Source organism: Macaca thibetana, chromosome X (assembly GCF_024542745.1).
Source record: "Macaca thibetana thibetana isolate TM-01 chromosome X, ASM2454274v1, whole genome shotgun sequence".
Classification (NCBI taxonomy): domain Eukaryota; kingdom Metazoa; phylum Chordata; class Mammalia; order Primates; family Cercopithecidae; genus Macaca; species Macaca thibetana.
This window is the reverse complement of record NC_065598.1, coordinates 114,693,587-114,703,989: the sequence shown is the minus strand read 5'-3', so window position 1 is coordinate 114,703,989 and position 10,403 is coordinate 114,693,587. Positions and strand designations below refer to the sequence as shown.

Here is a 10,403-nt window from a genome sequence, read left to right as displayed (position 1 = left end):
GAGCGCGCACTATGCCCGGGGAGGAGGGGGGAGAAGTTTGGAAGTCCCAAACTAGAGGACGAAGGAGTGGGCGGAGGTAAAACCGGTTCTTAAAAAGCGGCAACTCTAGGGTGCCCAATCGTTGCGGACACCGGAGATTGGGGTCGGAGGGGTGCGGAGCAGAGTGATTGGTTAAAATCACGAAAAATCAAAAGAATAAATTGGCCTTGACTATGACCGGCGGGCGGGGCGGGGCTGTGGGATTGAATGCAGGATTGGGCGCTCAACGTTTAGGCCAATGATCACCCCTGGGCAGAATGAAATGGTGTTGTATGTCCTGTGGGAGGGAATGGGAGCTTAAGGCAGGCAGAGTAGGGTTTTGTTTTGTTTTGTTTAGCTTTGGGCACTCACAATTTGGCTCTGGAACCACATTTTCCCTTGGTAGTTCAACAAGCCGAGCGGCTATTATATGTTCAGAAGAGTCCACAGTATGAGACTATCCGACTGCAGGGAGTTGCAAGGACAGTGGGTCTGAAGTAAAAGGAACGTGGAAAAGCTGCAGGTTGCGGGAAGAGTCACAGTCCGTGGACCTGCAAAAGCAGTAACATTTTTAAAGGATAATTTTTAAAGGTCAACCCAAAATAACTTAGAAGATAGGCATAATACACATTTAAAAATTATTGAAAATAGGAGAAAGGTAGGTTTGGGTTAAGTCATCAAGAGTTTTGAATGCCAAGCTAATGGATTCCTTGGAAGTCCATTAAGCAGGGAAGTGACATCATTAGAGCTGTGCTTATCAGAGATTGGTCTCAAGAGAGCAGGCAGGAGACTCTTGCAGTATCTAGGTGTGAGATACTGAACCAGGCAGTGACAGTAAAGGCAAGTAGTATATGAATGAATGGGGAGGACTTGGCAACAGGTAGAATATGGAGGCAAGAGAGAGGAAGGAGTCAACAGAGGCTGAAACTCTAAGCCCCAAGATAACTGGGGATTTGAAGGTGCCATTAACAGAATTACAGAATAGAGAGAGAGGGACAAGTCTGGGAGAGGAAATTTTGGGTGGGACTTACTGAGTTCATGGGACTGGTGAGACATCCCCGTGAAGATGTCCAGAAGATATCAGATGTGCAGGAATTTGTTTCTAACATGAGAAGCAGGAGGCACTTGACAATGGTAGTAATTCTAGCTGCTGTTTAATAACAGGTACTTTCATGGTCAAGGATTTCTATCTCCCATTAACTCCAATATATCAGTTAAGGCAAGTCTCCCTAATAGCATCACATTATGGCTGTAGTAGGAAGGGGGTACAAAAATTTTTTAAAAAACTTTTTTTCCTCTCATCTAGGAACTTGCAGTCTACTAACACACACATACACACATATGAAATCAACAAAAGCAAGATCTACAAAAGCAAGCATATTCGTTTTCATCACTGCTTAACAAATTATAAGTTGTTGGCCAAGCCCGGTTCATTGCAGTTGTAGGACTTTGGTCCCTATTTCCTTACCAGCTGCCACCTGGGAACTACTCTCAGCTCCTAGAGGCCACCTGCATTCCTTGCCACGTGGCTTACTCCATCTTCAAAGTCATCAACAGAGAATTTCTCTCCTACTACATCCCTCTCACTCTTTGAATCTTGTTTTCAGGAAGAGCACAGTCTACTTTAAAGGCTTACCAGATTATGTCAGACCCACCCTGTGGATGATCTCCCTATCTTAAAAACATCTAATTTGGGACCTTTATTGCATCTGCTAAATTTTGCCACTGCAGAACCTAGATTACTATTTCATTTAATAACTGGGAGAAAGTGTGCGTATATACCAAGGACCAAGAATCTTAGGGGAGGGCAGCATCTTAGAAGTCTGCCTATAACAGCAACAGCAGAACCAGAACGGTTTCAGATTTCCAGTTTTTTTTTTGTTTGTTTGTTTTGTTTTTTCAGATTTTGGAATTCTTTGCATTATAAAAGTTTCAGGTTTTGAAGCATTTGGGATTTTGGATTTTCAGATTTGGGATCCTCAACTTGTAGAAGTATGTGAAACTACAGATGCTGAGAGACTGCACAGCAGAGGAATCGTCATTCTGGTGGGATCAGGACAAGCTTCCTGAAATGGGTGTATTTCAATTTTGTTTCAAAAGAGATGAAAGCAGAGCTTGAGAGAGAACTTAAGCAGTTTCTGTGAGGGCAATGGCACAGACAAGGGCATAGAGCTAAACCATATTCTGGGAATAGTGGGCAGATGAGCTCGGCTAATGGAGAGATTCTTGGCTGGGGAATGATGAGAACTCAACTAGGAAAAGTGAGAGTGACAGAAGTTGATTAAATGCCCTCAAATGCGAGGTTGGGGAATTTAGGCAGCTTTTATAGGTGTTTGAGCATGAGAGAGATGCATTGAAAATATCCTTTTAATGCCGGGCGCGGTGGCTCAAGCCTGTAATCCCAGCACTTTGGGAGGCCGAGGCGGCCGGATCACGAGGTCAGGAGATCGAGACCATCCTGGCTAACACAGTGAAACTCCGTCTCTACTAAAAAATACAAAAAATAGCCGGGCGAAGTGGCGGGCGCCTGTAGTCCCAGCTACTCGGGAGGCTGAGGCAGGAGAATGGCGCAAACCCAGGAGGCAGAGCTTGCAGTGAGCTGAGATCCGGCCACTGCACTCCAGCCTGGGCGACAGCGCGAGACTCCGTCTCAAAAAAAAAAAAAAAAAAAAAAAAGAAAATATCCTTTTGAGGCCAGTCACGGTGGCTCATGCCTGTAATCCCAGTACTAGGGAGGCTGAGGCAGGTAGATCACCTGAGGTCAGGAGTTCAAGATTAGACTTGCCAACATGGGGTAACCCCATCTCTATTAAAAATACAAAAAAATTAGCTGGGTGCGGTGGCGAGGACCTGTAGTCCGACCTACTCGGGAGGCTGAGGCAGAAGAATCGCTGGAACCCAGGAGGCAGAGGTTGCAGCGAGCCGAGATCATGCCACTACACTCCAGCCTGGGCGACAGAACCAGACCAAAAAAAGAGAGAGAGAGAGAAAATACCCTATTAAGAAATGGCATGTACCATACTGGAGAGTATGAAAGGGACTGAGAAGCTCCTGTTACTGGATATACATGTCTGAAATTTATTGAAGGATATAGATGTATGTAAGTTTGTTGTGAGCTTGTCTGTTTTTTGAAACCCCCTTTCTCTTCCTTTCTTGGACTACATAATCGAGAAAACTAACGGCTGGGCGCAGTGGCTCAAGCCTGCAATCCCAGCACTTGGGGAGGCCAAGGTGGGTGGATCACCTGAGGTCAAGAGTTTGAGACCAGCCTGACCAATATGGAGAAACCCCGTCTCTACTAAAAATACAAAATTAGCCGGGCATGGTGGTGCGTGCCTGTAATCCCAGCTATTCCGGAGGCTGAGGCAGGAGAATTGCTTGAACCCGGGAGGTGGAGGTTACAGGGAGCCGAGATCACACCATTGCACTCTAGCCTGGGCAACAAGAGCGAAACTCCATCTCAGAAAACAAAAAACAAACAAACAAACAAAAACTCAGGAGCATGACCCAAATGGTTGGAAGCCCCGGGCACCTGCATGGGAATAGCATTCTCTGACTAAGGAATGAAACTGCATTGCAGGAACACCGTGCCCCCACATTCCTCAGCAGAAGCAGGGTTGTCATAGCAAGCAGCGATACAGAAGATTGTTTTCCAGCATGATGATTATCAGGCTAGAACATACTAACTATAGCGCAGTTTGGCCAAGCATTCTTTCTACCCTCTTTTGACCTTGACATCTTGAAGAAATACCCTCTTCACAGCCAAGCACCACCCCTACCCAAGAGCAGAGGTCCGGAAAGGACAAGTCTCCTCAATTTAAAGAAAAGTGGGCTGGGCACAGTGGCTCATGCCTGTAATCCCAGCATTTTGGGAGGCAGAGGTGGGAGGATCACTTGAAGTGAGGAGTTTGAGATCAGTCTGGGCAAAAATGCAAGACTTGTCTCAAAAAAAAAAAAACCAAAAAAATTGTGAAATTTCATTCATGAAGATTTCAACATGAAAAATAGATTTTTATTTTCCTGAACTATTTTGGGTTAGGAGACGAAATTAAAGATCGTTTCTTGCCTTATCAGGCTGTAAGTTTGTATTTCTGTTATCCAGTGAAGGCAAATGAATTTTATTTTCCTACGGTTTTCACCTCTGTTGATAAAATTTAGCACAAACAGCAACAAAGCACCAACAGAAAATAAAAATCGAAAGGTCTTTCTTGACTCAAATAATCTCAGAAAATATTTCAAGAGAATCACTTTTAGGAAGCAACAGTTAGCAAAGTGTGTGCTTTTGCTCTTGACAACTTGTAGTATGTTGTTCATCTTCAGCCTCTAGGACATAAGTGGGAGCAGAGGGGAGAGAGAGAGAGAGAGACAAAGAGGTTAGGATGGAGGGAGGGGAATATCAAAGTTGAGGGAAATGGAGACATTAAGGCCTTGAAAATGCGATTTCAGGCAAGGCACAGTGGCTCACGCCTGTAATCCTAGCACTCTGGGTGGCCGAGGCGGGTGGACCACCTGAGGTCAGGAGTTCGAGACTAGCCTGGCCAACATGGTGAAACCCCGTCTCTACTAAAAATACGAAAAAATTAGCTAGGCATGGTGGTGCGTGCCTGTGATCCCAGCTACCTGGAAGGCTGAGGCAGAGAATCTCTGGAACCTGGGAGGCAGAGGCTGCAGTGAGCTGAGATCACGCCACTGCACTCCAGCCTGGGTGACAGAGCCAGACTCCGTCTCAAAAAAAAAAAAAAGGATTTCACTACCTGCTAAATTACTGAATCAAAGAAAACAAAGACATGATGTGGTATGCCGAATAATGCACAACCCTGCCCCCTCCGCCCCCCCACCCAGATCTCCATTTCCTTATCTCTGTAACTGGTGAATATGTTACCTTACATGGCAAAAGGGACTTTGCAGATGTGATTAAATTAAGACTCTTGACATGAGGATGTTATCCTGGATTAAAGGGGTGGACCTGAGGCAATCACACCAGTCCTTATACGAGGGATGATGTAGGAGTAAAAGAGGAGGCCATGTGATGACTGAAGCAGAGACCGGAGTGATGTGGCCGTCAGTGAAGGAGCCAAAGTATGTCTGCAGTAGGAGTAGGAAGAGGCAAAAGATGGAAGCCTGAAGCCCCCAGAAGCAATCAGACCTGCTGACACCTTGACTTTAGACCGCTGATACTGGTTTTGGACTTCTGATGTCCAAAACTCTAAGGTAATAAATTTGTGTTGTCTTAAGTCACCAAGTTTGTGGTAACTTGTTACAGCAGTAATATGAAACTAATACACATGTCTACCATGTTGTATATGGGAATTCAGTCAAACCAGCCACATCCACCAGACCAGGGCTCAGCAAACTACAGCCAAATCTAACCTGCCATTATTTGTCTATGGCCTACAAACTAAGAATGGTTTTCTATATTCTTAAACGGTTGAAAAAAGTCAAAAGATTTAATAATATTTTGTAACACATGAAAATTACATGAAATTTGGCCGGGCTCGGTGGCTCATGCCTGTAATCCCAGCACTTTGAGAGGCCGAGGTGGGCGGATCACGAGGTCAGGAGATTGAGACCATCCTGACTAACACGGTGAAACCCCATCTCTACTAAAGATACAAAAGATTAGCCGGGCGTGGTGGCGGGCGCCTGTAGTCCCAGCTACTCGGGAGGCTGAGGCAGGAGAATAGCATGAACTTGGGAGGCAGAGCTTGCAGTGAGCAGAGATCGGGCCGCTGCACTCCAGACTGGGAGACAGCGAGACTCCATCTCTAAATAAATAAATAAATAAATAAAAGAAAATTACATGAAATTCAAATTTCAATGCCCATAAATAAAGTTTCACTGGGACACAGCCATTTTCTTTCATTTATGCACAGTCATCCCTTGGTATCCACAGGGGATTGGTTCCAGGGTCTGTCTCAGATACCAAAATCCACAGATGCTAAAGTCCCCCATTTGGCCCTCCGTATCTGTGAGTCCTGCATCCACAGATGTGGAGGGCCTACTGTATTGGTTGTGGCTGCATCTGTGCTACAATGGCAGAGGTGAGTGACAGAGGCTGTGTGTGGTGCTCTCATCACCTCATACTGCTGCTCCAAGTACTACAAATTGCAGGAATGCAGCATAACTCCACAGTGTATTGAATACCACATGTATCTACCATGGCATTTAAAAAAGTTACAAGTGCATACCTATTGTGTCAAAAGTAAAGAAAGTGGGCTTTGAAGGTCTTGCTTTTAAGGTACAATGGAGTGTGGATTACTTAATTGCCAAATTAGATGTGGGAGCATTGTGTTTATTACACAATGACACCATCACATTGCTACAATATTATAATGTACATCAACGTTACCAGACTAAGCATTCATCACAATATTCCCAACTCAGAGGAGAGCAATGGCCAGTACAATTTAAATTTTTAAGTAGAATATCTTATTTTAGCAAAATTCATTATAGAACTAAAAAATAGGCCAGGCGCATTGGCTCATGCCTGTAATCCCAGCACTTTGGGAGGCTGAGGTGTGCGGATCACAAGGTCACGAGTTGGAGGTCAGCTTGGCCAACATGGTAAAACCCCATCTCTACTAAAATTACAAAAATTAGCTGGGTGCGGTGCCACACGTCTATAATCCCAGCTACTCAGGAGGCTGAGGCAGGAGAATTGCTTGAACCTGGGAGGTGGAGGTTGCAGTGAGCCAAGATCACGCCACTGCACTCTAGCCTGGGCAACAGAGGGAGACTCCATCTAAAAAAAAAAAAAAAAAGTAAAAAATAAAAATAAGCCTGTAGCCAAAGTAAGTTTCTGAGTGGCTCCTTTGTTAGCCAAGCAAGGAAAGTCATTTACTGATATTGAGCTAAACTGTGTTCGGTTGCAGAAGTCAAAGAAATATGCTCAAGAAAAATAAAACCTGTTGAAGACTATTCACCTTTCAGCAAGAACAGTGGCTCAAGGCCGGGCGCGGTGGCTCAAGCCTGTAATCCCAGCACTTTGGGAGGCCGAGACGGGCGGATCACGAGGTCAGGAGATCAAGACCATCCTGGCTAACACGGTGAAACCCCGTCTCTACTAAAAATACAAAAAATTAGCCGGGCGTGGTGGCGGGCGCCTGTAGTCCCAGCTACTCGGAGGCTGAGGCGGGAGAATGGCGTGAACCCGGGAGGCGGAGCTTGCAGTGAGCCGAGATCGCGCCACTGCACTCCAGCCTGGGAGACACAGCGAGACTCCGTCTCAAAAAAAAAAAAAAAAAAAAAGAACAGTGGCTCCAAGAGTTGAGGACATTGAAAGCAACATCAAAACAAAACAGAAACAAAAACAAACAAACAAAAAAAGGGCAAGGCACGGTGGGGCACACCTGTAATCTCAGCACTTTGAAAGCCTGCAGCAGAAGGATTGCTTGAGCGCAAGAGTTCAAGAGCAGCCTGGGCAACATAGAAATACCTTGCTTCTATAAATAAATAAATAAATAGATAGATAAATAAATAAAGCTGGTGTGGTGGTGTGCACCTGTGGCCCCAGCTACTAGGGAGTCTAAGGTGGGAGGATCACTTGAGCCCAGGAGTTTGAGACTGCAGTGAGCTGTGATCATGCCACTGCACTCTAGCCTGGGTGACAGAGCAAGACCCTGTCTCAAAAACAAAAACAAAAACAGACCGGCCGGGCGCGGTGGCTCAAGCCTGTAATCCCAGCACTTTGGGAGGCCGAGACGGGCGGATCACAAGGTCAGGAGATCGAGACCATCCTGGCTAACACGGCGAAACCCCGTCTCTACTAAAAACACAAAAAATTAGCCGGGCGAGGTGGCGGCGCCTGTGGTCCCAGCTACTCGGGAGGCTGAGGCAAGAGAATGGCGGGAACCCGGGAGGCGGAGCTTGCAGTGAGCTGAGATCTGGCCACTGCACTCCAGCCTGGGCGACAGAGCGAGACTCCGTCTCAAAAACAAAAACAAAAACAAAAACAAAAACAAAGCAAATGATTTCAAGTGATTTTACTTGGTTCCTAACGAATTGAATGTTTGCCAGTATTGCTTAGTTTTTGTTTTTTACTCAAGGAGTCAATGTTGAGTTTAAAGTGACTGAAGAATTGGACCGGGCACGGTGGCTCACGCCTGTAATCTCAGCACTTTGGGAGGCCAATGTGGGCAGATCACTTGAGGTCAGGAGTTTGAGATCAGCCTGGCCAACATGGTGAAACCCTGCCTCTACTAAAAATACAAAAATACACACACACACACACACACACGTACACACACACAATTAGCCAGGCATGGTGGCACGCGCCTATAATCCCAGCTACTCAAGAGGCTGAGGCAGGAGAGTCGATTGAACCTGGGAGGCAGAGGTTGCAGTGAGCCAAGATTGTGCCACTGCACTCCGGACTGGGTGACAGAGCAAGACTCCGTCTTAAAAAAAAAAAAAAAAAAAAAAAAAATTGGCCTGTGTGTATGGTCTGTGTAGAACAACTGCAGATGGGAGTATTTTCAAAGAAATCAAGAAAATACTAATTCAATTCAGTCTAAAGCAGAATCTGCTAAGATGTATTACAGATATGTATGGAGCAGAAAAGGCTTAGACAAATGTACAATACTTGTCAAAATGTAAGTTGTTTAAAATTCTATAGTTATTAATTGGGTACTTTGCAAAAAAAGTAACAGCGGGTACTTTGCAAAAAAAATAAATAAAACAAAAAACTTGAATCTATCTTGTGTTATTGTTGACAGCAGTGTCAACAGTGAAGTTCAGCCGGGTGCGGTGGCTCACACCTGTAATTCCAGCACTTTGGGAGGCCAAGGCAGGTGGATCATGAGGTCAGCAGTTCAAGACCAGTCTGGCCAACATGATGAATCCCCATCTCTACTAAAACTAAAAAAAAAATAGCTGGGCATGGTGGCGGGCGCCTATAATCCCAGCTACTCAGGAGGCTGAGGCAGAGAATTGCTTGAACCCAGGAGGCGGAGGTTGCAGTGAACTGAGATGGTGCTACTGCACTCCAGCCTGGGTGACAGAGCAAGACTCCATCTAAAAAAAAAAAAAAGAAAAGAAAGAAAAAACAAAACCGCAAAGTTCATTCACTCTCATGGATTAAACCATTGTCAGTTCCATTTTTTTTTTTTCCGGAAACATAAGTTAAATATTTCTGACTTGCCCTATGAATAGCAATTCAAAAGCGGTGAGGTTTTGAGACTTTCTTGAGCACAGGGCTGAGATTGAAAATTTTCTAGGCCGGGTGCAGTGGCTTACACCTGTAATCTCAGCACTTTGGGAGGTCGAGGCAGGCAGATTAATTGAGGCCAGGAGTTCAAGACCAGCCTGGCCAACATGGCAAAACCCCATCTATAAATAGCTGGGTGTGGTGCTGCGTGCCTGTAATCCTAGCTACTTGGGAGGCTAAAATTTTAGAAAATTTTCTAAATGAGAAGAACCCCACCTTTGACCACTATTATTGAACATGAATAGTTTTTTAAAATGGCTTTTGCCATAGACTTAGTAATGTTCCTTAATGAATTTAACCTAAAATTATAAGGCAGAACAGTGTTTATACCTGAAACTTGTACCGCAGTAAAGTCACTCAATGACATTTAACATTGTTTGAATCACAATGTCAAGGTGCTTTAATCACTTCTCGTGCTGTCAAAAGTTAAAAATCCAGAGTTATATTCCCACACAAATTTGCGGCGGAAGTATTCTTGTACATGAATGTTCATAGCAGCATTATCTATATAATAACCAAAAAGTGAAAACATCCCCGTTGTCCGACAATTGATGAATGGATTAACAAAATGTATCCATATGTATCCAAAATGTATCCATCATATCCATATGATGAAATATTATTCAGCCATAAAAAGGAAAGCAGTACTGTAACATGGATGAACCTTGAAAACATTATGGTAAATGAAAGAAGCCGGACAAATGGCCACATATTGTAGGATTCCATTTATATGAAATGTCCAGAATAGGCAAATCCACAGAGATAAAAAGTAGATTAGTGGTTGCCGCAGGCTGGGAAGTTGGGGGGTAGGGGTGGTGGTGACTACTCATGGGTATAAGATTTCTTTTTGAGATGATGGAAATGTTCTGGAATTAGTGGTGATGGTTACACAACTTTGTGAATACACTAAAAACCACTCAATAACACATTTTAAAAGGTGAATTTTATGTTATGTGAATGATATCAACTAAAAAAATAAGATACCTAAAAAATTAGGTACTCATCCGGAATAGTCATTAAAATCAAAATCATATTTAGAAACACACCTAAGTCAGTATCATATATATATAATATAGACTATATAATGCATAGTTCTTTATTTAGCTGGTCTTATACATACATATGTGTATATATACATATAAATTCATGCGTTATAGAAATGTGAATAATTTATATAATA

The 10,403-nt window shown here is 44.0% G+C and overlaps 1 protein-coding gene across 1 annotated transcript in view; it reads right to left on the bottom strand.

The window, feature by feature from the left end:
• NDUFA1 (NADH:ubiquinone oxidoreductase subunit A1) overlaps positions 1-10,403 on the bottom strand; it is a 970,503-nt gene that overhangs the window by 326,192 nt on the left and 633,908 nt on the right. The window lies entirely within an intron of this gene.